Source organism: Camellia sinensis, chromosome 15 (genome assembly GCF_055761805.1).
Source record: "Camellia sinensis isolate YWXY chromosome 15, ASM5576180v1, whole genome shotgun sequence".
Classification (NCBI taxonomy): domain Eukaryota; kingdom Viridiplantae; phylum Streptophyta; class Magnoliopsida; order Ericales; family Theaceae; genus Camellia; species Camellia sinensis.
This window is the reverse complement of record NC_138975.1, coordinates 138,933,152-138,960,133: the sequence shown is the minus strand read 5'-3', so window position 1 is coordinate 138,960,133 and position 26,982 is coordinate 138,933,152.

Sequence of the window (26,982 nt, the reverse complement as noted above, 5' to 3'; positions counted from 1 at the left end):
ATCGCGCAAAACATTTTTTTTTTTTTGAAATCTTTTAAGAAAGCGACTAGTCACTCGCACTGAAGACAGTGTGAGACCAATCTGGATCAAGCCAGGATCTTTCTCAGTACTCACATTAACAAGCATGATCTCGATCATTAAAGGCTTAGCATGCCTCTCTTTCTCTCAAATGATCAATTTTTTGCAAAAACCCGAGGAATTCCTTCCTCTTCGTTTTCATCACAATATTCAAAAACAGCTTTGAAAAACTTAGGTCAACGCAATGACTTAAAAGCACAGAAAAGTAGGTGAAATGCACTGTCGTTCCATTCGACTTTCTGGCACAACTGGCACAAGGCAGAAGTAAGCACAAAAGCATGAAAAACCACTACTGTTTCATTCATAACTGTTGGTGTAACTGGCTCCATGGCAGAAACAGACTCAAAAGAAAGCGAAAAGACAAACACAAAACAAAATAGTGATGCCCGAGGTAACACCCCCGGAATCACCTGACTCTAACAAACAGGACTGACTCGATACAACAAGACAGACCCGAAACAAAAAGGCTAACTCAAAACAAAGAGACAGACTCAAAACAACACAACGAAACTGACCTAAATACCCAAGTCAGAGACTAGCATTCGCAAATACTCAACACAGTGTGTGCCATACGCCACATCTGGAGTAAATCGAGTGCCACCCGCAGCTGGTTCATCCCCCGATCACATATTCACATTATCCCCCTAGTTCACTGATCCAATGACGATAGACTTTGTTGAGTTAGTGCGACGATGACCTTATTGTCAATCAGATCTTGTATTTCGTGGCGAAGACGGAAACAACTATCAATGACATGGCCGACTTGCTGATGAAAGGCATAGTACTTGGCCGGATCATGGGAGGGAGGAAGTCTATCTGGCAGTGGTCGCGGCTCCAGGGGTTTCAGATCCCCCTCTTTAATCAGAACCCTCAAGGCCGCTGATAGAGACATGTACAGTGGTGCGAACACCCTCTGGCTTCGAGGTGAGTGTTTTGAGGTTTGTGGAGTTTTGCTAGATGCGCCAGCAAAGGGATTGGTAGGTGCTGACTGGGTTTGCTGATCTCTTTCAAACGAGGGTTTAGAGCTGAAAAGAACATTCCTGGTACAACGGCTTTTCTCCCAGCTTGCCCCTTGATTTGAACTGCTCTCATTTCGAGTGGCGAAAGTGTCATCCACAGTTTTTGCAACAACTGTGAGTACTTGCTGTTTGTTCAGCCCTTCGGCTTTCAAAGCCTTAATATCCCACTAAAGGTGTTCATGAGGACCAATTCATGGGGACCAATGCCTGCCCCTACCTTGTTCTTACCACTTGCCTCCACTTTGCCAAGGAAGTGGCCTTCTTAAAATGCAACTCGTCCCAAGGTTGGGGAGCCTTTAGACATGAACTCCCTGGTACGTGATGTGGTCGATGATGGGGCCAAAACCCCAAAGGCTAGATCTGCCATAGTTCTCTGAAGGTCTTCAATCATTTTCATCAGCTCAGAAGTAGTGGGTTCGTGGGTTTGAGATGATTGGGGTTCAGATGCACTCATCATGCATAAGTCCAGGCTCTCTGGGATAAACACATTAGGCTTGGGTAGATGGACTGGGGTGATGTATATGCTGGGGTCGTAAGGGACGGCCAGTGTGTGGATTAGATTGAGATGTGGATGAGGTACTTGGTCATTGGGGTCTGAAGGTGGAGCTATCGTTCGGTTGTCGATGAGATTTTGGACCTCATAACGAAGGCGGTAGCAACGGTCGGTGCCATGACCGCGCTGCTGATGGTACACACAGTACTTGGAGGGGTTATGTCTGGCTGGGAGTGGGTCAGGAAGAGGTTGAGGATCGAGGGGTTTGAGATGCCCTCTTTCTATCAGGACTTTTAGTGCGCTAGTCAGGCTCATATAGCGGGGGGTGAATGTTCTGCCCTGAGCCCGGGCTGGGCCGGCTGTTTGTAGGCTTGGATTGGCAAAAAGGTCGGCTGTGGCGACTGTATTGATTTCGGTGGGTTCGGGAATAGTGCTACTACTAGCATTGGTACTCCCTGAAATCACTCTCCTTGTCGGTTCACTTGTTTTGGGAATGATCCCACTGTTGAACGCTTTCTCGATCTGAACCCCCAGTTCATGCAAACTTTTGAAAGTGAATAGCGGAGCGACTATAAACTTTTGTAACATATCATGTTCGAGGTTTCGCACCATCATCTGCACTTGATCCCTCTCAGAAGGGCGATCTGTCATCTGTGTTGCCTTTGCCCTCCACCTCGTAACAAATTCCACAAAAGGCTCTGTTGGGTTCTGGCGGGTTGTTTCAAGCTCTTGCATGGTCATTTCAACTTGGATATTGTAGGAATACTGATCGACAAAGGCCTCAGCCAATTCTTCCTAGTCTTGCTTCACTTTGTCCTCCAACTTAGTGTACCAACTAGCTGCTACACCCAACAGGGTTCTTCCATACAGAGAGAGTTTCTGTGGCTTGGTCAGACCCATCGGCTTCAGGATATCCAAGAAAAGTTAGATATGTACCATTGGATCTCCAGACTCGTCGAAACGGTCAATATATGGCATTTTGAATCTGTTTGGGAGCCGAACAGCAGCCTTGGTGTGCCCATCCTCAATGTCGGGAATGGAGTTAAGGCCCTGTGCCTTCTTGAATTGCTTCTCAAGGTTCGCAATCTTCACTGCAGTCGGATTGAGCTCATTAACATCAAGGGAATAAAGCCTCTCATTAGGCTGCATCAGGGGTCTGAGCACCTGAGCTTGAGTCAACCTTTCTCGAGGATTCAGACACTGCAAATCTTCAACTAGCGGAAGTGGATCAAAGTTTGGCTGGGGTCCCAAAGTTGGATGTGAGGCAGATGCCCCAGATGGACGCTGCATTTCAATAATGGTCTCAGCCTGCATGGCAGTTCCCTGATTTAATGCTGCTATCACAGCCACAAATTCTTCCGAACCCTGTGCCATCATGGTCTGCTGAGTCTGAACAAATGTGATGTGACTGGCGACTGACGGATCAGATGAACCGGTGAGCCCTGACTGGCCTTTCTTTGCCTTGCCTCAGTGAAAGAACACTGGTTGCCCTTGAATTGAATTTCTGACCTAACAAAGTCTATCAGCACTAGTCCAAGGTACCCGGGGGATATCGGAGCCTTCTGAAGCTATGGTTCGAAGACCACCTAGTAAAAGAGAAAACAGATAGCACCTCAGCCTGATTTCACCAAAACAGATATGAGCATAATAGGATGACTGTGCCTCCTACTGAATTCTGCCCCAAAATTCTGCCTGTAAACTGATACCCTCAGGTAAAACCGATTCCCCAAACATTGATCCTGATGCCCACAGACCTGATACTCAAACTTGCAAACTGATACATGCATTCCCTGTAGAGATGCACTCTAAAGCACATAACAAGTAAAGAGAGCCAAAACACCCTTATGGAGGGGTAGGGTTTCCCTGTCCTATTTTTGTCAGGAGCTAGGGTTTCACTATGCACGCAGCAGTTTTCAAACAACCTAACATCGGGTAAGCAACCTGTCCTAGTTTGGAATAGTCACTATGGATTTCGATATGCACTAGGTCGAATGGTCGAAAAGGGTGCCTCGGTAAAACCGGGGTTTGTGTTCCCATACTGTCAGAGCCCACAACCGGTCAGCCTTATGGCATGCTTTGACAAAGTCAAGCCTCCGGCAAACCGTTCAGGAATGGCAGATGGCAAACACGGTGTCCTAGGCGCAGCAATGCACATGCAATACAAAGAGACACATAAATGAAATCAAAACAGAATATCATGAGTTCGAGTCAAGCTCTCTAAAATCCCCAACAGAGTCACTAGAAACTGTAGACGTCCCCGAACGCCCCGGGAGGACGAGTCCCGTTCTGTTCGTTTTGGGTTCACTACAGTTCGGACTCTCAAATTGTCACGGTTCTAAATCTGAACCAAAGAGTCCAAATCCGGCAAATCGTTTTAAGAAAACAGATTTTTAGAAAAGAAGTGCCAAACATGGGCTGCTTTGCCAGATACAGAGTCGCCACCTAAATATTTTATTTTGAAAAATTTAGGAAACCCTGACTCGGTGCCAAAGGCCACGTGTCCGTCATCACCAAAGTTGCCTCGGCTCGGGAGCTTGGGTACAATTGGGGAAAGTCAGCTATGAGTACCCCCTCTCGCCCGATCCGAATATCGGCCTCTACTAACCGTGATATCCATTTTTGAAAACGTTATGTGTTCTTATTCCAGTTATTAGCCTAGAATTACTATGTTATGCGCGCAGCAAACCAGTATAGACCAAATCGCCTAAATTGGAACAAAATATTTCATGCTTGTTTCAAAAATGGTTTGCTACTCGTCAGTAGACTAAAATGCAGGTTTTGCCACCCTCAAGTGGGTTTTAGAAAAGATGGTTTTGCCACTATCTAGCGGGCTTAAAACTCACAGTTTTAATGCATTATTCCAATTTAGGTAATTCGACCTCCACCCACAGGCACTCAAGCAATTATATCACATAAGCAGCTAGCCTCATGGTAATCATGTTATTATGGCAACACTCACACGCATGCGGTATGCTAAAGCGCAAATGCTTACCTAGTACTTCGAGTCAAAACAAAAGCTAGTTAGTAATCAATGCATGATCCTAGCTCATGTTAAGATGGCTAATGCAACACATACAAAATGCAACTACAATAGGCTCGGCTATTCTAAGATGGCATGTGATGATGCTACAACTAACATATATTCAACTTTGGAATTGAAATACAAATGCAGTTAGTATGATGCGCCGAGCCCGGTGCATGTAAGACAAATGTATGGATGCACGCATGCTATCATACTGTATGCTAATTGAAACATGCCCTAGGCTAACCATCGAAAGCTAGTAAATAAAAGGGAAGAAAGACGTGGGGTTAGGAGACATACACCACACTCACGCACACTTATTACACAATTGCCCTCACTTAGAGGGTCCGAATAAATATTACAGTCTGAATAAATAATACTAAATTAATTATTACAGAATTTCTAATTAATTAACGAATTAAATGCAAAAATAAGGTGGCCACAGCCCCGTCTCGGGATACGTGAATGATGCATGCTTGACTCGTCTCGCCCGGAAACTCGTTGCCATAGCACTGTTGCCTCTGTTTACACTTCCCTGATCCCCTGAAAGACTGTGAAAATTCTTGGGGCACCTCTGAATTGATTCCTGATCACCCTGGAATGTCACCGGCCAATTCAATGTACCACCGGCCATGGGGATGGGCTTATCGGCTAAATGTTGTACCACCGGCCAGCCACCGATGGTCGGTCGGCACTGTAGGTGGTCGACCGGCCATTGCTTCCTGCAGAATCTTGCAGTTGACAGCAGCAGAGGGCAAGCAGTGTATGGCATGGAATTTTCAAGCAAATGTGAGCATGGCCACTCTTCCAATCATGTTATGGACTCAAGGGAGTGTGGCCCTCGACCCTTGGGTCATCAATTGCACATTTCGATGCGTGATGGCCTAAGAGGCCAAGTTTGCCAATCAATGTAAATGAATGCAACAAAAGAGATGAGTGCCAACACCCTATCATATTGAAGTCAAGGGCATTGGCTACCGAGGGTTGAGATGTGTTTCATCACTTGGTGTACGAACACTCCTCACCCCTCAAGTTTGGTTTGACACCCCAAACCAAACAATGCAATGTGTGTATACAAACTTGGCTCAAAGATGCAACATGAGGCTAAGATGCAAACATGCCAAATGTGATGCAAGCTAAACATGCAAATGTACAATGCTAGGCATGTAAGATGCAATGCAATGCAATCAAACATGTAAGCTAAGACATGAAATGCAACTAGCTAATAATATGCAAGCATGCAAGTATGATACAATGCAAACATGAAACCAATGCAACATGATCATGCAATGGTGGACCTAAGACACAAAGGGCAGACCTCAACCCACTCCCAAAACAGTGACAAAAGATGCCTAAAATGATGAACAAATACTCATGTAAGCATACACACCAATAGGCCCAAGATTAAGGCATAACCAAAAAGTATTCTACTACCACTACCCCAAGCCAACATGGCATGAGTTATACAACCAAAAACAGAGTTTAGATGCATTGAAATAAGTCCTAAAACCCTCTGATATGGCAGCCCCAAAGGCTTAAATACTTAGGCATGCGCAATGCTCATTTCAAGGCATAAAAGGACGCATCTTCAAAGCATGAAAGAGGTGATGAATGCAGGCATATAAGCATGGTTTGGGGACTGAAATGACATGACAAATGACTCTAACTCATTGAAATAGGCCAACTAGGGCATGGTTATGACTCACACACTTTGGGCTCACAAGCCAAAATGCATAGCAACCACATCAAACATGTCAAGCATGACCAAATCAGTAACCAACAGACCTTAAGCATGGAAAAATAATGCTCAAACCTTCTTCGGACCAAGCCAAAAACATGCTCAAATGACATGCTACAACATGATACACTTTAAGCCAAATGATGGGATTTCAAAGCAAGTATATTATACATGCAAAAGGCCAAAAAAACCAACATGAGGCAGAGACAATACATGCTAAATGAGCACCAAATAAGCTCTGAAATAAAGCCAAACAAGACTAGGCATGCATGCTACCATATTGAGCCAAATATTCAAACAAAAGAGAGATCAAGGGAGAGGGGTGTCCCTCCCCTATGCAAGACCTCAAACCCCCTTTCTTCACCACTGAAAATCCACTGGATTTCAGTGGTGAGAAGGCTAATACACAAGAGGTTCCAAAGCTTAGCAAAAAGAGCACCAAAAGGGCCAAACAAGGCCTAAGAGGGGGAGATTGACCCCCAACACCAAAACAACCTTAATGAAGTATCTTAAGCATGCAAATACAAGACTTTTTTCAGTTATACACAAAGTCTAAAACAATGAGCAAGATAGGAAAAAGTCTAGTGCAAAATTGGAGAATCTAAAGTAAAAGAGTTACCCTTGAAGAACCCTTGATGAACAGCAAGTGCAGCCTTTTTCTTTTGATCAAAACCAGTCCAAAACCTCAAGAACAAACCCCCAAAGGCCCTCAAATTCGAAGTAAGGTGTAATGCTATGTGTTTTAGTGCAAAACTAAGAACAAACACACACTTTAGGCCCTCAAACACACACAAAATGAAGAGAGAGAGGGAGATATAGAGAGAGAGGATGACATATATCAGATATATATGTGTATAGCTCTGGTTTTTTGTTGAACCAAACAAAGGAGGAGGATGGGCTCTTATATGGATAAGGGAATGGCTCCAAGCTTCTTAAAGAAGCTAATAAAAGAAGGGTCAAAGAGGCCAAGCTTCGAAGAGAAGCTAACCCAAAGGTTCAAGCTTCTTGAGGAAGCTAAGACAAAGGGTCAAGCTTCTAGAGGAAATTTGGATAAAAAGGGTGCAAAAGGGCCAAAACAGCTACATATGCGTATGGGGGTAGGGTCTGTGCACCCCAACTGGCACAGCTAGCATGCACCATGCCTGCAGGAGTCAAAAAGGTTGTATCGGCCAGAAAAGGAGGCCATCGGCCAAATAAATGGTGGGTCGGCTACTTATTTGGTCGGTCGGCTATTTTGACTGGCCGATCGGCTAAATTAATGGCTGGTTGGTGGTTGTGTGGCCAGTGGGTGTCCAGATTGAAGCCCCAGAAGTTATTTCTCCAATGGCGCAAACCTTGCATTAAAATTCCTCCTGTGCAAAAAGTTATGCCATTTTTGGTGAAGCCGCGCAGATTCAGTCCAACCGGAGTGATGCCCTACTTCAATCAACCATATCTCCCCCACCTGGACTTGGCTTTAGGAGATTATTAAGTGAAAAATGAAGCCCCAGAAGTAAGATTTCCAACGGTGTTGGCCTCATAGCTAAAATCCAAGTATGCAAATTAATAAGCCCGATTCAGCGAGGGCTGCTCGATTCTCTCCTACCCGGATTCATGCCGAACTTCTCCCAAACTAGTTTTCTCCTCTCCTTTCCTCTTTTCTTCAACTACAAACCCCTAAACAAAGTGTTTTAAAAGATTTTTCAAATATTTCATCTCTCTTTCATTCATCTCCACTTTGTCCTTGCTCGGTTTACCGAAAAGTGCAACATTTACCGAAATGCGAGCATCGGAACATCGTAGGAACTTTATTTTTAAAAAATTTTGAAAAAGAGGATTTTAAGATCTAAAATCTTTTGATCAAGATTGTTTTGGTCCAAAAGAGGTATGAAGTTGAGATTTGACTCTCTCATTACTGAAGAATTTGAACCTTTGCCCTGTACACCTTTTACCACCAAGTAAACTATCAGTAACGCCCAAGTCTTGAGGGCGGTCAAAAATAGGGTGTCTACAGAAATGCACTTGCAACTGGTTGATATCTCAAAGGGGGAAGTCCATTAGGACATACAACTTATTGAGAGCCGCCCTCCAGCCGAGGTAATAACCTCGGTTGCAAGCCAAATTGACTTGCTCTTGTATTGGTCGCAGACGGCAACTTGGCCTTCTTCAAAGGCCTTTTCCTCGGTTGCCTTAACCTCGACCTCCTTCGTGTCAATGGTATCCTTTAGCTTAGCCTCCAACTCTGCTAAGAAGTCCTTGGTAGCCTCAGTCTCGGTCTTGGCAACTTAGGCAGCTGCGTCAGTAACTTTACCTTTAGCCTCAGCCTCGGCTTGAGCAGCCTTGGCCGCCTTGGCTTGATCCAGCAGACTTCGGTTGCTGGCCTCAGCATAGTTGAGTGAGGAGAAGAGTTTAGTAGCTTCTTAAGTTTTCTTTACCAACTCATTCCTCGTCATCTTGGTCTTGATAGCATATGAATACGCATGTTGGATTGTCTATAAGGAATAAAACAGATTAGTAAAGATTTTGGCTAAGTAGTGGAAAGCTAAAAAAGATATAAACAGAAGATTTACTAAGACTGAGTGTTGCATCATTAGGCCGAAGTTCTCGTACTCATGGAGATCGGCCATATGGTTCATATCTTCAGGCAGGAGTACGGCTGCTAAAAGGGCGGCGCTGACTTTAACGCTCTCGATTGCACTGCCATCAGCTGTCAATGGCCTGTCCCCCACCATGACCTTTGGCGCCTAGGTCATATTGCGAGGGAAACTACTGTTACCCTCTGGGCAATTAGACCTCAGCTTCTTTGGTGGTGGGACATCAGGTGTTGCCTCATCGGCTGGCCTCTTTTCGGCAGCAGTAGTGTTCTTTTTAGTCTCGATTAGCTTGAAGATTGGCATAGTGTCCTCAGAGTCAAGTTGAGTCACTGTAGCCTTTGCCTTGGCCTTCTTCATTCTTTTCAGCTTCGGCTTGGATTGAGATGGAGAAGGGGAGGACTGCACAATCACAACCCCAAGAATATTTTCAAGAAGATCTTTAACCATGTCATTGGCGGTGGCAGCAACGGTTACTCTGGTATCAAAGTGTATTGCTGGAAGGGCGAGTAGGGGATTAGCTGGATCGTAAGCCGATGCTTCAGATTCTCAGCATTTGCGGCTCCGAGTTCTACCAGCCCGTGCATTTTATGGAACACGATGTCGGCATCAGCGTTGGGAGGGAGGAATCAGCTGGGGGCGGATGTAGATGGCAGTTCTAATCGATTTGAAGAGGAAACTTGGTCAGCCCTTGGTGAAGAAATGACTAGAGGAATTGAAGCAGATTGTGGAGTTCGACTTCTCCTTGGGATGTCGGGCAGAGCCGACTTGTATGTAGGTATGTAGTTCAGTAGAAGGGGGGCTTTGCGTTTCTGGATAGGGAGATCCAGAAGCCTCTTTAAACCGTGGCTTGGGGCGTAAGACTGCCAGAATCTCTTTGGTGGCTAGGGAAGAGTTGCAAAAACAAATAAGCAAACATTAGTGTCAACAGACGAGTTGTTGAATATTAAACAGGGAGAGTTGTGGGATGACTCTGTTCTTGCCATCACCCTCTTTAAAACTGTTTGGTGTAGAGAATAGAGATGAAGATCGTCATTAGGCGCAAACTTCCAGTTGCCCGAGACGATGAAGTAATCATTTCCAATACCCTTGTTGGAGTCTGGAAGGTCAGCTATTAGTTTGAAGGTAGTGGATCTAGGCTTAAGGTAATATATGTAGCCTTTTTCTAACTTAAGGTCACACATGATATAACAGAATTGGATGTCGGCTAAGGTGATCCTAGCCTTTTCTTAGTGTACTAGTTTGATTATGCCATTGATAACCCTATATGAGTTTATGGCAAATTGCATGGGGTTGAGTTTGTAATAGTGAAGGATTTCTCGAAAGAGAGTGTTAAGGGGGAACTGAAGTCCATACTCAATGAATGCAACAACGGGGAGAGGCATGGAGTCTTCATTAGGCATGATAGAGTCCTCATCCCCAGCTAACCTTAAGTGCACGTCGGCGGGGATAGAGAACTCCCACCTAAAATGCTCGAGTTTTTCTTGTGTGTCTACCCTTCACCTAAACATACCCATGATGTCGGCTTAGTGAAGTTAGAGCAAGATTTCGGGAGAAAGTGGCTGGTATGGTTCCAAAGACCTCGGCTAAATTCTAAAAAAACACTGGAACTAGGGTTTGTGAAGATCCAAGGGGAGTTTGTTTAAGTTTTTCCTAAGTGTTTGGTTTCTAGGCAAATCCCAAACCTAAAAACTAAGCACGAAAGCAAAGGTGCAATGGCAAGAATCTGGAAAACAAGTCAAAGAAAAACAGAAAAGAATATGATTCAAACTCAAGAAAGCAACTTGGATTCACGAACACTAAGTGAGTGTGTGTAGAACATTGTGGAGGAATCACAATAGGCAAATACAATTGACATTTTAGTGATACAACTCGAAGCACAACAAAAATTTGAGAAACAAGAAATGATTTATGATGACCAGAACATAAAAGTAACAAAAGTGCACAACTTTGAGAATGAATTCAATGGCAACAGAAAAATCCAAAGCAATATTTAGAGAACGATGAAAGTGCAGATTTAACGGCAACACAGGAGTAGTTAACCGATACAATATAAGGCCAAAATCACGAAAAATAACAAAGCAGATTCAAGAACAAGAACTAAGGTACAATATTTTAAACATGGCAAACAGAATTAGAGGATGAGTAAGGGGATGATCGAACAACAAGAGACATACAAGTAGTTACATAACAATATCATATTTAAGAACAATGAAAGACTGAAATTGAAGAGAAGAAATCAGAGACTCACCAAGTAAAACCGAGGAAATGACGCCGAAGAGATGCTCGTCGAAGTCAAACGATGACAATCGTGAAAGCAGAGTAATGAATACTTCCCCAGAAGCGGTGGATGGAGTGGTTGCAGCGCTTGAGAACTTGAAAATGAAGGTTTGGAAAAGAAATGTTAGAGAGAGAGAGAGTTTGAGAGACGAGAGAAATTGTGAATTGCAAAAGTGAAAAGACGGAGAGAGAAGGAACAATTTTGTCAAATATGTGAAAATGCGGCAAAACATAATGAATTAGTCTTGGACGACGTGCTTGTCAGGCGACGTACGCAGAGGCGACACGACCTAATAGTGCATGTCACGTACGATCCAGTGAGGAAGCGACGCATGGAGGAAACGGTTAGGAATACTATGCATAACAGCTCATGCGCAGTCAAAACTGTTGGAATTCTTGATTAATGAAGCAAAAACCTCGGCTAGAGGAACAATCTCTGTTAAGATACTCAAAGAACTTGGTTCTTGGTTCTTGATCCTTGATAAAGGTGGACAGTTGAGTGTTGGGTACTTAAAGCCGACGAATAGTGATCTCGGTCGTGGAGAAGGAATGAAATTTTAGCTGACATGCTATATGGATAAATGATGTAGGTTTCATCACCTTAGGTTGCCGAGGTAATAGAATCTAAGGAGCAGTTGTGGGAGAATATTTTGTGAATGACAACACATGGTTAAGGTGACACCGAAGTGTCAGCCGAGGTGCTACGTGGCCTAGTTACACTGCCGAGATGATCTCGGCCTGGTCGAGGTTTATCTGCAGAGATACCGGAATTTGAGATAAACAGATAAAGGACAAAAGTCCTAGAACAGAGGAGAACCTCGTTCTGGATAAAGATAAGGCTCAAGAAAAATTTATCTCTATCTAGATGAGGGTCTAGGATATGCATGGAGCCTAAGTCCATTGATGTAAGGCTTCTAGAGGGATCAGGTCAGTGCTGGTTATAAAAGCATGGCACCCTCGTGGGTCAAGGATATGTTATTTCTTGCGAGTTAAGCACTAATTGCTATTTGTGAGAGATATTTGAGTACTGACTTGATTGTCGCAGTGCCCCCGGGTGGACAAACCACCGCCGGATTCTCATCTTCTTGTACAGGTTGGTGGGCTTAATCTATTCTGCCGTTACTCTCCAGCTGAGTTTCCCATTTGGTTGTATGATCGGAAATCAACATCCACTTGTGGCTATGATTAAATTGATGTATTGTAAAATTCATAGTTAAAGTGAATGGGAGTCACACATCATGCTTTTGGATATAATTCTGAATTCGTAGAATTACTCTGATTCCAAATCTAGCAATTATGATTTTAAAATCCTCCACACATTCTTCTTTTTCTTCTAAATCTTCCAAAATTGCGTTCAACAATCACAAACAGTGCACATTATTTTTTTTTTTCTTTTTTTTTTTTTTTTGTCCAAAGGGTAAGGCAGATCAAGTGAGGTAATCCACTCATAAATCTAGTTTTCCACACCAGCGGTTTGAATGAAAAGAGTTAAGTAAATCTCCAGATTTGGTAAATATAGAGTGGGGTCAATATATGTCCAAGGTTGGAAAAAGGGGAATTTGCTTCCTGCAGTTGTTTTTTAAGTTCAAAATTGATAATTAAAAAATTAAAAATTAAAAACACTCCTCCCCAATTTTTAAATAATTAATTTTTTTAAAATTTATTTAAATTATTTCTGACTAATAAACTATAAGCATAAAGTAATTGACACAAATCCAAATTAAAATAAATTATAAACAAGTCATTTAAGTTGTAACAAACAATCCTAATGTAACAACCGTCTCAATGCCTCTCAATTAAAATTTAGATGGCATATAGATCTACATACTGTAAAAAAATTCAGAGCATTTCCCCAAAAAAACTTAAGTAGATATTAGCTTCCAAATTAGATTGTTCTAGCAGGGCCCTTGCTGAAAGCTCTGTAAAAATGGAAATATGTGTATCAAGTACAAATTTGTCACCACCAAGGGAACAATACACTCTAATTGGTTGATCATTGATCAATGAGATAATCTCACTTCTTATACCAAAATGAATTGATGAACACCAAGTATAATGTTCATACACACTCATTCAATATGTGAACAAATTTGTACTTGTGTATGTAGTTGCTAATTGGCCAAACACAATTCCCAAAATTACGCATGAAAAAGGTTCACCTGATTATTAATGTAGGACTATAAACGAACCCAATGTAGCTAGAAACTTTTGTGTGCTAGGAGGTACATGTCAAGTTTAACTAGAAAATTAAAACTTGACAATTTCTTAAAGACTGAACAAATTTCATTTATTTACCTTTTGAATTGATCTGAATTAAGGATTAAGCTAACTGATCACTTACCTATCTTAGAGTTTCTGGAGACAGCAGTTACATATACAACCCGAAAAAACAAAATATTGGAACAGCAATGTCAAAAGCTTCAACAGAAAATTTGACCTCTCAAGTGACCAGAAATAGCAAGTCTGCAAGGGAAAAAAAAAAAGGTTAAACGAAAAAGTAGAAGAATATACTCAGTACCCAGATTCATACAAATACATGTACGGTCAAATCAAATATCTAAGATTCAAGATCACATAGGGAGTGTTGAGTGAAGCTTATTAGTAAAAAGTAAAAACTTGATAATTAAAAAAAGTAAAAATCAAAAGCATTTCTCCTCAACATTCATATATTCAGTATTTTTTGATTATTTTTGCATAATAAATTATAAAAAGAAGTTGCACCAAACAATATTTGTACATGAATGGATGGTGAAGGGGAGAGAGAGATAGATGTAGAGCTCCCTTCAATCCAAAACAAGATCCAACTTAGGGTTAATGCAGCTCCTGACATATGCAAGCCACAAATCTATCCAATTAGTACACCAAAACAAACAAAGATTGGATAGGAATGAGGGATCCATAGGTCAGCAGCTCAATCTTCCCGGTATGATCCTCTATTGGACTTCAAGGAGCTCCACTCTAATCCCTTGATTTCACCAACACCCTTTCAACTCAATAACCTCTCAAAGCCCTAATACCACGTCTCTATAACCAACCAAACCCTGCAAAGAAACCACAATATCCCCTTCTCAAACCCCAATACAGAAATACCAAGAGTCCATGTAGTAAATAAGACGCTCTTAACATGATATTTGAATTTGAGCCATACAGCTCTATTTGACTTATTAATTTATTTAACTATCACTTCTCTATTTTTTTTCAAAAAAATTAATAAACTCACTTTTTTTTCCTGCTAACCAGCCTTACTTCCTAGCAATAGGAAAGAATCTACAAAGAAGAAATACAGAAACAACAAATCTGCAACTAAGACCATTTTAAGAAACCCAAAGACCATTAAGAAACTTCAAATGAAATCCACTGATCTCAGACGACTCATTATAAAAGTAGTAGATCCACCCTTGGACTTTATGATACAGAACACAGATGAATCGAACTGATCCATGTCAACCCAAACCCTAAAACCATTTTGTTGGTGTTTGAGAAGTTACTAATAAGTTATTTTAGATTTTAATTATTTTAATAGGTTTAAATTTTTGGACTTGTGTGGTTTGTTTTTGGATGAGTTATTTTTGAAATTTTTTTTCAAAATTATGTTTAGTTTGTAGTTTTTCTCAAAAAATTTCTAAAATTATTTTCTCTCTCTTACACATTAATTAATAATTTTTTCTCTCTCCTCTCTCCTTCTCAATCACTTTTTCTTGAAGAACTTCAGAGTTTATTCATTCATCTTAATCAATCAGTTACATTCAAGTGCTTTATATATACTAGCTACCATATGTATATATATCTATATGTATCTATGTAACAAACTATATAACTGCCTAACCAATATAACTGCCTAACCACCTACTCCCTCTCTAACTAATCCAGGTATACAATCACATGTGATGCACAGCAGCATAATACAAACTACTCCCTATCATGCCACCACAAGCTAATGGGAGCTGAAGAAAACATGAGCTTGTCAGTGAGAAAGGAAAACCGAGCAGTAGAGAGTGGTTTGGTAAAAATGTCAGCCACTTGATCAACAAAAGGAACACATTTGAGGAGAAGTTTGTTGGCAGCAACTTTTTCACGGACAAAGTGGCAGTCGACTTCAATATGCTTGGATCGACTATGGAAAACAGGATTGGTAGCCCAAGACATGGAGGAGAGATTATCACACCATAACGTAGGGGGAGGTGATGGAGAAATGGAGAACTCAGTGAGAAGCATTTGTAACCGACAGCTCGGTAGCAGTGTGAGTAAGACTGCGGTATTCAGCTTCAGTGGATGACCGGGAAACAATGGCTTGCTTTTTGAAGGACCAAGAGATGAGATTGCTACCCAAATAGATACAGTAGCCAGAAGTAGATCGGCAGTCAGTGAAGTCCCCAGCCCAATTTGAGTCACTATAAGCATGCAAATGGAACTGACTGGGATGGAACTGAAGACCAAAATGGAGAGTGCCCTTAACATATCGCAAGATCCGCTTGACAGCTGAAAAGTGAGCAATGGTAGGAGAATGCATGTGTTGACATGCTTAATTGACAGCGTAAGAAAGCTCAAGTCTGGTGATGGTGAGATATTGTAAAGCACCCACAAGACTCCTATAAAGAGAGGAGTTAGGACAGGGAAGAGAGGCATCAGAGGAAATAGGAGGTTTCAGAGAGACAGGGATGGCACAAGGTTTGCAATCAACCATGCCAGCCTTAGCTAATAAGTCTGCAGCGTATTTGGTTTGGGAGAGGAAAAACCCAGAAGGTGAGGATTGGACTGAAATACCCAGAAAATAGGACAGAGAGCCCAAGTCCTTCATTGAAAAAGTGTGATGCGTGGCAGTCAAGAGAGTTTGAATGGAAGACTCATTGGAACCAGTTAGCAGTATGTCATCAACATATATCAAAAGGTAGGTAAGAGAAGAAGGGATTTTATGAACAAATAAGGATGAATCACATTTGCTTTGGATAAACCCTTGAGAGAAGAGAAAAGTAGAGAATGTGGAGAACCAAGCCCGAGAGGCTTGTTTCAAACCGTAGAGAGCTTTGTGAAGACGACACACCAAGGAAGGTTTGGTAGGATCAATAAAGCCAGAAGGTTGTTCCATATAAACCTCATTTTGAAGTTAACCATGAAGAAATGCATTACTAATATCCAACTGTTTGATGGGCCAATGGTGATAGAGAGCTAAACAAAGAAAAATGTGAATGGTAGGTTGTTTGGCAACGGGACTAAAGGTGTCCTGAAAATTGATACCATATTGTTGAAGAAAACCCTTGGCCACTAGTCTAGCTTTGTGGCGAGCAACAGTCCCATCTGAATTGCGTTTGAGGTGGAAGACCCATTTGCACCCAATGGCTTGCTTGGAAGGAGGAAGAGGAACAAGAGACCATGTGCCTTGTTTTTGAAGAGCATCATATTCATCCAGCATGGCCTTGAACTAGGGTGGAGAGTTAAGAGCCGCCGTGTAGGAAGAAGGTTCAAACTGATCAAGAGAAGAGAGAGAAGAGATATGGGCCAGAGATTTTGACTTGGACCTGGTTGTCATTGAATGAGTATTAGTAGTGGAAGAGGGAGGAGAAAGAGGGAGCACCACAGCAAGAGAATCAATAAGAATAGACTGTGGTGAAGGAGCAAGTTGCAGCAGCAGAGGCTGCGGCTGCAACTGTGGCTCTGTTGGCAACAGAGGCTGTAGTAGTGGGGACTGTGAGGGAGGGTGACTGTGGAGCGAGCAAGTCTGATTCTAGGGCTACAAGCAAGGATTCAAAGAAGGCTGCAGAGATATAAGGGATGAGGATGGGACATAGGTAGGTTTAGGTGGGGAAGACCAAAAGAATGGTTGTAAAGTAGGGAGAGGAGAGGGAGGTACAGAAGAAAGAGAGGAAAATGGAAAAGTAGACTCGTGAAATGTGACATGGCAAGAGAGTAAGATTTTACCTGTAAGAGGATTGAGATAGCGGTAGCCTTTGAGAGAAGGGTGATAGCCCAGAGAAACACAAGACGCAGATTTAGGTGACAATTTATGAGAAGCATAAGGCTTAAGCCAGGGGAAGCACAAGCAACCAAACACTTTAAGATGAGAGTAATCAAGTTAAATGTGGAACAGTAGTTCAAAAGGAGAATAGTTAGAGAGAGAAGCACTAGGAAGCCGATTAATGAGATAGGTGGCTGTAGCAATAGTTTCAAACCAACAGGATAGGCATAAAGAAGATTAATGTAATAGGGCGATGGCTGTTTCAGTAATGTGTAAATGCTTCCTCTCTGCGACTCCATTTTGAGAGGGAGTGTGTGGGCAAGAAAATTGATGAAGAATACCATGAGAATTCAAAAAATCTTGCATTTGAGTATTGATAAATTCACCACCCCCATCGGAGCGAAGTATTTTAAGAGGAAAGCCGAATTGTTTTTCCACAAATGCTTTAAACATCATGAATTTAGAAAAGACTTTGCTTTTATAGACAAGAGGATAAATCCATGTAAAGCGACTACGATCATCAATAAACAACACATAATAGCGATAAACACTAGAGGAACAATTAAACGGTCCCCAAACATCAGTGTGAATTAAAGCTAATGGAACAGCAGTTTTGGAATTAGAAAGGACAAATGGAAGTCTATGACATTTAGAAATGAAACAGTCAACACAAGACAAATCAGTTTTATTAAAAGAATGAGACAATGGCAATTGAGATTTTAATAATTGAAATTTTGCAAATGAAGGATGGCCAAGTCTTTTGTGCCATATAGCCGCAGTGGAAGGAGATGTTTATTGGGCAGCAAAAACATGTGGAGAAGGGCAAGAACCAACAGGAAAATGGTAGAGGCTATTAGCATGAAAATCTTTGTGAAGAATTGCTTTAGAATGATTGTAATGGATGGAAAAGGTAGATTTATCAAAAATTATGGAGCAATCATTGTCTTTGGCTAACTGTTCAACAGAGAGCAAATTGGACTGTATGGAAGGAACATGAAGAACTTTCGCAAGCTTAAAGGAGTGGTGTGGGGTGGGGAGAATACCTTTGCCAGTGTGATGTATAGGAAGAGAAGTGTCGTTGCCAATGGTAACTTGATCGGAACTAGTATAGGACTGATAAGAATTCAGATTATGAAGGTCATTTGTGACATGGTCAGAAGCAGCAGAGTTCAAGAACCAAGGACTAGAAGCATGAGAAGCAGTATCATCAGGGATGGTGGTGAGAAAAGCCTTGGATTAATGAGGCACAGACGCAACACATGAAGAAGCAGTAGATGATTGTTAAGACTGATGTGGCTGGGGCTGATATTGAAGATCAAGCCGATGCCAACACTCAGAAGCGGAGTGATTAGCTTTTCCACAAATCTGGAAAATGGTTCCAAAAGATGATCTAGTGCGATTTTGAGATCGACCTCCTTGAAAAGAAGAGTATCAATTAGAATTGAATCGATTTTCACGAAAAGTGCCTCGAGAATCACCATGAGAAGAGCCACGATTATTATGATAGGAAACATAACCTTTGGAAGCATTGGCATTGGAATCTCGCTGTGTTGCATGAGCAAAATGAAGATCTAAGTTGTGTTGTAACTTGCCTTCAATATGAAGAGCTTCTGAGCAAAGCAAAGAAGAGAGATCTTCCATAGATATACTTTCAGGTCTCGCTCGGATGGCTGTCTTGAGAGAATCATACTCAGTCGGTAAGCCGTTCAAGGTGATAAGAACGATATCCTCATCATCAATAAAGGAAGATACAATATTGAGTTGATCAACAATAGATTTGATGTTGTTCAGATAGATTTCCATGGAATCGGAGCCTTTCGAAACAGAATTCAATCTGTTCTTCAGTTGATGAATGTGTGAGCGAGAAAGATTCGTGAAACGTTTGTCAAGTGCAGTCCACACCGCAGAACTGGACCGTAGGTGAAGAACTGTTGTAAAAATTGCAGGTGAAAGTGTAGCTATGATGCAACTCAAGAGATGTGCATCAATCATCTACCATTGAATCGCATCTAGATTGCTAACCTCTGTTTCTAAAGAATTGCAAATATGAGCAACAGGACATGGAAACGAGCCATCAATGAACTTCAACAAGTCTGTTGCACGAAGAATATTTTGCATCTGGTTCTTCTAGATGATAAAATTTGTGTTATCAAGCTTTACGGTAACAAGAGAACTTAGATTCGAAATCAGCATGTTGAGATTTGACGGAATGGAAGAAGAAGAAGATAGGCCATGTTTGTTTGGGTGGACTGGATTAGTATTCCCATGACTAATAGTCCTAGGACTACCAATTCGTTGGATTATGTATCCTATCTTAACTAATAGTCAAGTTTAAAATAATTAATCCTTACTTTAATTGTTTAACCAAACATCGGATTAATAATTTTATTGGACTATTAGTCCAATCCCAAGCTCATGTCCACCCAAACAAACATGGCCATAAAGATTTTGTAGAGGAACCCATGGATCGCTCGGTGGAGCTTAACAAGGCTCTGATACCATGAAGAACTTCAGAGTTTATTCATTCATCTTAATCAATCAGTTACATTCAAGAGCTTTATATATACTAGCTACCATATGTATATATCTATATGTATCTATGTAACAAGCTATATAACTGCCTAACCAAATAACTACCTAACCACCTACTCTCTCTCTAACTAATCCAGGTATTCAATCACATGTGATGCACAACAGCATAATACAAACCACTCCCTATCATTTCTCTCATACACATCTATTCAATTATAACAAAATATCAAATCATCCAAAATTCCAAAACTACTTTCAAAATATAAAACCAAACAAATCAAAAAAAATTCTAAACTTTCTTTCCAATTTTTTTTTTTTTTTTTTTTTTTTGAAAATCACTTTCTCAAAAGTAAACCAAACACACCCAAATGTGTTTGAAAAGATAGTTATATTTTTTTTTGTAATTAGATGTGATAATTATGAAAAAAAAATAAAATAATTATGAATTTGATGTGATATTTTGTCTTATTAACTATTTTAATCTATTTTATCTTTTTATAAATTTTAACTTAAAAAGTGATAAAATAACCATTACCAAACACGAGAGCAGGCAATAACCCACCCATGATGTTTTTAATTTTTCCTTTTCATCCCAAGGCTACCATAAAAGGCTAACACAACCTCACAATCTATAGCTTCAAGGCTTCAACAACCCTTCTGAACCAAACTATACAAGTTTTGATGAAAGGGAAGGGAACTAGGATGAATGAAAAACAAATATGAAAAGGCCATGAGAGTGAATTTACTAGTCTAGTTATAAGAAATGGTGGGATGGGTGGGTAAGTGTTGACGGGACTTGGAGTGGGTGGTCGGCAGGAGGAGCTATTCCCTAGGGAAAATTATGCGGTAGTTTGGGGGCAAATTATAGAGAATAATGCTACATATTATGAAAAAAAATAATTATGAAAAATTATTCACCGTTAGATTACACATATAAGAAAACATCACACACTAATCAAGTGATGAAAAATCTTCATAAAGTATTTTATGATATTTTTTTTATAATCCCTGGTATTATTCATCCAGATAACACTCGTTTGGCATACAAAGAGCTTGTTTGGGAAGAATATAGCAACCATGATTTTTTCGTAAGCCTTTATTTATTTATTGTTATTATTATTATCTTATTTTATTTTTAGTTTTATTAATTGTGTGATTACATAAGAATTTAATTATATATAATTAATTTAAATATTTATACTTATATATATATATATATAAGATGTTTTAAATATTGATAAAATATATATTATATTTATGTATATGTATGTAATAAGTGTAAAATATAATATAGTAGTCAATTAGGTTTTAATATAAGAGCAAGGATCCTCTAGAGTGATTTTTCCCTAAAGTTTCCTAAAGTGCTACAGTGTATGGTTGAGATTTACTGGCAAGTCACATCAATTTTTCTGATGTGACTTGCCAGTAAATCTCAACCACACAATATAATTAGGCTTGGTATAATATGTTTGACCTAGATTGAACTACAAAAGGGAATTTGTAAGAGAAGAGTAGCCGAGAGAGAGAGAGAGAGAGAGAGATATCGATCAACGTCACAGAGTGGAATTAAGGAATCAAGAGGAACGGCGGAAGAAAGTGGGAAAAAAGAATAAAAAAGATTGGGGTTTTATATTGGTGGTTTCATTAATTATTCAAGTGATTCTTTGATCTTTAAAAAAATATTGTGACTACAAAATCTACTTTCTTTGATTTATATTTAATTTGTTGTTTTTATTTATTTATTTTTATTTATTTGGTATTGAATTAATTTCATATTTACATGTAGATGATTGATCGATTTTAATTATTTTGATTAGTTTTTTTTTTATTCAAAAAAAAGTTTAGGAGGAGGGGAGGCTACCCCACTCCAGGGCCAGGGAAAGCGTTACGCAATATTGCCCACCAACAAAGGACTGCCGGCAACGGGACTCGAACCTAAGCCAAATGGGCGAAGGGAAGGAGCCTTACCAACTAAACCAACCCTTGTTGGTATTATTTTGATTAGTTGTGTATGTAAGGTTTAGGGTTTTTAGATGATTAATTGATTTTAATTATTTTGTTTAGTTGTGTATGTAAGGTTTAGGGTTTTTAGATGATTGATTGATTTTAATTATTTTGATTGGTTGTGTATGCAAGGTGTAGGGTATGGATTTATTTTATTGTTGTAATCACACTCATGGATATATGAAATTAAAATAAACTTACAGCTCATAGATAAATTCCTTATACTCCACCATGACTCTATGGATTGTTGTTTTATTTGAGTGTTGGTGAGAAAAAGTGTATAAAAAAAAAGTGAGGATTATGAGATTTATTTGAATGCCTTAGGCTTGGCATTGTTATGTTTGTTCTCATGAGTGAGATATTTTGTATATATATATTGTTGTCTCGTTCTCATGAGCAGATACATATATACTAACCATCCGGGGAGTGTGGGTCAAGCTCGGGACGATATCCCTGTGCAAGTTTGGCTTCGGAGCGGTGTTAGGTATACAGGAGACACATGGAATATATTTGTAGGCCGAAAGTAGAGGCCAAAGTGGTGGAGTTAAGGTACAAAAAATTTAATTATGAGTTTATTGGTATAGTGTGAATTGTATTGATTTGTACATATTGAAAAATAGTAAATAACATCGATAAATTATGAAATTTAAGAAGAGACATGTATACGTGATTGTAGACAACTTTTGTGTTTTAACTTTTTATTAAAAAGATTGACACTACAACAAAAGTATAATTAATAACATTTGTTTATAGCATTTTTTTTATAAATGTTATAAAATAAAAGGTATACATAGCATTTTTTAATAAAATGCTGTAAAAGATTTTTGAATAATAACATTTAATTTATTATAGCAATTTTTTATATTTTAATAGCAATTGAAAAACAATATTAAAGGTTTCCTAATACGGAACTTAGTTCTACAGGCTATAGCAAGGAAAGAATGCTATTGAAACCTGAAGAAAAAAAAAGGTAGTCTAATTTTGCCGCGATTTTTCCATTCAGTTTCCCTCTCTTGCACGACCCCTCTCTTGCATTGTATTTCTTCCAAGTAAAATCGCAAATTGAGCATACAAAAAAACACCCTAGAAAACACTTGGAATTTGTTTCAAGTTTTTGCATTTGATTTGGCAAGTTTGTGTCTTCGATTGGACGAGTTGGTCGATTTACTGGATTAGAGCTGTAAGGAGTTGAAGCTCTGTTATTCATCGTTGAAGTTTCTTAGGTAATTTGATATTTAATGTACTTCTTTCTCTTTGGGTTAATTTTTTTTTTTTTTTTCAAAAAATTGAACCAAAAAAAGAAGAAGAAGAATAAAAAGAAACACTCAGTGCTCTGTTATTTTGGACGATTTGGTTTTAATTTAATAAGATGTATATTAACCATTTCTGTGATTTTAGTATGAAGTTGAAATGAGTTTTTCATCTTCTTGAAGGATTTTCTTCAATTTTCATTCTGGTTTTGTATTGTACAATGTTTTTGAATAGTAGTATATTGTTTGGATTGTTGAAATTGTCTACATAGATGATAAAGTTATATAGGGTCATAGTTTCTCTAATATATTGTACTAGTATATATTATTATGCCTCTTAGGTGCTTGAAAAAATGCCACTAAGAGTGGCTGACTCTTACTATACTTGTATACTGTTTTCTTATGAGTTTTTTTAATAGCTACTATATTTGAAATTTATCATGTTATTATATATGAGAACTCACCAAGGAGATGAAAATTTTGGTGAAACAAAAATGTTATATATAGCAGCCATCACAAAAAAAAAAAAAAATGGATTCTGGATTTTATTTTTTTTCTGTTTTCAAAGAAAAAAAATTATGGTTTATGATAAAATGCCAATAACATTGGCTAAAAGTAGATATTATATCAGTGCATTGTATTTTATGTCAATATTTCCAACTATTTGTGAAAGTTATGTGTGAAAGTTTTTCTTTTATCCATGTCGTCATTAAAAACACGATGGGTAAAAGAAAATGGGTAGCTGAGTAAGGATTTTTGGCCTATTGATATAGCAATACTATGTAGTTTGAGGTTGTTGTTTAACTTTTATGGAGTATAGTTCGATCGGGTTATATGTAGTTCTTCATGTGATTGTTATTGAGTTTGGAAATTGTTGACTTTAAAGATATTGTTGGATTTCGAATCATTATTTGAAATTAATCTATGACCGATTGAACCCAAAAAAAAATAAAATAATAATAATAATAATAAAAGGTATGTGATTTAACTCCAATTAAACTCTATTTGGATATGTAAATTTGGATTTGTAAATGAAATTAAAATTTATAGATTTAAATTTATCTAAAGTTATGGGAACTTAATTAATATTCAAAACTCTATTTGTAAGAGTTAAACTGATTATACATGAGCAATTATGAACCTTTTATTAGATATTAGTTAACAGCAGCAACAAGCACTTGGATGGACACATCTACACCCAATCTGCTGCTACAAACTGCCATAAACTGTGGAACTGAGAACTAGCAGCCAACTCTTATATACAAGCTCAACCAAGAAATGAGAAAATAGAACTGCAAACTGACCTCTCCCTCTTACAATATCCATAATTTAGAAAGTTTGTATGTTTTCTTAATATAGAAGGTCAAAAGGATACTTAACAATAGTTTAAGGGATCACTGTGTAAATACCCTTTTTTTTGTGTCCAAAAGTTGAAAGAACTAGGGTTCAAAAACGTGCACTTAAACCAAATAGAATCTTCTGAATTTTTCTTGGTACGATTTTTTCTTTTTAAACTGTATAGTGATCAAGTACCCTAACCATATAACTGTTAGCTTCCCACCATGACTATCGTTGAACACTTGAGCCAAAAAGTTCACAATACCACTTATTATGCCACTACACCCTACTAGTCAAAGAAACTCATTACCCCACACCAAAACAAATATACACATACACAAAAATTCTATACCATATATATATATATATATATATATATACTGAAAACTGATAAGAATACACGGCCTATACAGCAGCAGCCGAAGTCACAGCTTATGCTGCTACAGTCTAAGGCATCAATGCCACCACCATATCAGCAGCACTCACGCCCATCTCACAGCTGCAGCTTCAGATCCAGCTCAGCTTCTATTCCTATATCTGTCTGTTAGAGATATTAGATATTTGTTAGAGTTAGATATTAGTTAGAAGATTGGTTACAAGTTTGTTAGACAAGTTGTTAGATAGTTAGACAGTTATTATACAAATGTCTATATAAACAATAATGTAGCTACAATACAAGAATTGAATAAAGAATTGAGAGGTTCATCTTTTCTTCATGGTATCAAAGCTAGACACAAGGCTCGATTGGTTGCTAAGGGATACCTTCAACAGGAGGGTATTGATTACCAAGAGACTTCTAGTCCTGTTGCAAAATTGCGTACCATTTGGATTCTTCTATGTCTTGCTCTTCATCACAATTGGTCTATCTAGTAGTTTGACATATCTAATGCTTTCCTTTATGGAGTCTTGAAGAAGAGGTGCATATGTTGCAGCCTCTTGGCTTTGTTCATCCTACTCAATCTACTCATGTCTGCAAACTTCATAAGGCCTTATATGGGCTCAAACAAGCACCTAGAGCTTGGTACTCCACATTCTCTGCATTTCTTCTATCTCGGGGGTTTTAGAATAGTAAATGTGATTCATCTCTATTCATTCAAAAGTCTGATAGCACTACTACTGTGCTTTTAGTCTATGTTGATGACATATTACTCACAGGAAATAATGATGCTCATATTACCTCTCTTGTTGCTCATATGCATGAGGTTTTTTCTATGAAAGAATTGGGTCTTGTGTCCTATTTCTTGGGCATTTTAGTTCAAGCTATTGCTACTAGTTATACACTTTGTCAACAAAAGTATGCTCATGACATACTTGTGCGAGCTGGATTAGCTGAATGCAAGCCCTCGTTCTTCACCTATGTCTGTCATGCCTAGTCTCACTAGTTCTTTCACTGAATTGTTTGACAATCCTTCTCTTTATCGAAGTATAGTTGGGGCTTTGTAGTACTTAACTATCACCAGACCTAACATCTTCTTTACTGTTAATCAGTTATGTCAACATATGCATGCCCCAAACTTGGGTCATTTTTCTATTATTAATCAGTTGTGTCAGCTTTTGTTCCTATATATGTTTGTTAGAGATATTAGATATTTGTTAGAGTTAGATTTTAGTTAGAAGACTGGTTAGAAGTTTGTTAGACAAGTTGTTAGATAATTAGACAGTTATTACACAAATGTCTATATAAACAATAATGTAGCTACAATACCAGTATTCAATAAAGAATTGAGGAGTTCATCTTTTCTTTATTGTGATGAAGAGCAAGACAAAGAAGAATCTGAATACAACAGCAACCGAAGTCACAGCTTATGTTGCTACAGTCTGAGACATCAGTGCCATCACTATATCAGCAGCACTCACGTCCATCTCACAGCTGCATCTTCAGATCTAGCTCAGCTTCTGTTCCTATATCTGTCTGTTAGAGATATTAGATATTTGTTAGAGTTAGATATTAGTTAGAAGATTGGTTACAAGTTTGTTAGACAAGTTGTTAGATAGTTAGACAGTTATTATTAAAATGTCTATAATGTAGCTACAATGCAAGTATTGAATAAAGAATTGAGGGATTCATCTTTTCTTTATGTGATCAAACATCCAAATTCAAAAACATACCCACAGCCATTGCAAAATCGATCAAACAAATTCAAAGCGAAAAGCATATAAAGCATTTCCAGACTAAAATCAATCAAGTTTGTGTCAATGATTTGGTACATAACCTGCATCAAGTTAGAAGATGCCTGGGTTAGTAGGCTTACAACAGCAGCTTCAGTGGTCTGGTACATAAATCTATTAGGATGGTCTGATTCTTATCCTATTATGTTCTAGCTTTCTAGGTGAGCAGCTGCTGCTTTGTGTCATTAATCCTGGTTATTGCCTTGGTTCTGGCCCTGGTGAGCAGCAGCAGCAGTATTGGGTTTGGTTGGAGAGCTCTTGAGAAACATATTACTGCTGTATAGTTGCCTATTGTTTTGTGTACAGAGGTGTCACACAGGGGAGGTTAACTGTTGGCTACTGTTTTGTATTGTTGTTGCTGCTAGTAGAACTAGTGCTGGTTTGTTGTTTTTATATGTTTATTTCTTCTTTTGGTTGCTTTGGTTGGTTTCTTACCAATCTTGGGCACCCTGCTTTATTGTTATTAGTTTGGCATGGTTATTGCTTTTCTTCATCAATATAGCTTCTTTTTTTTGTTGATTAAAAAAAATAAAAAA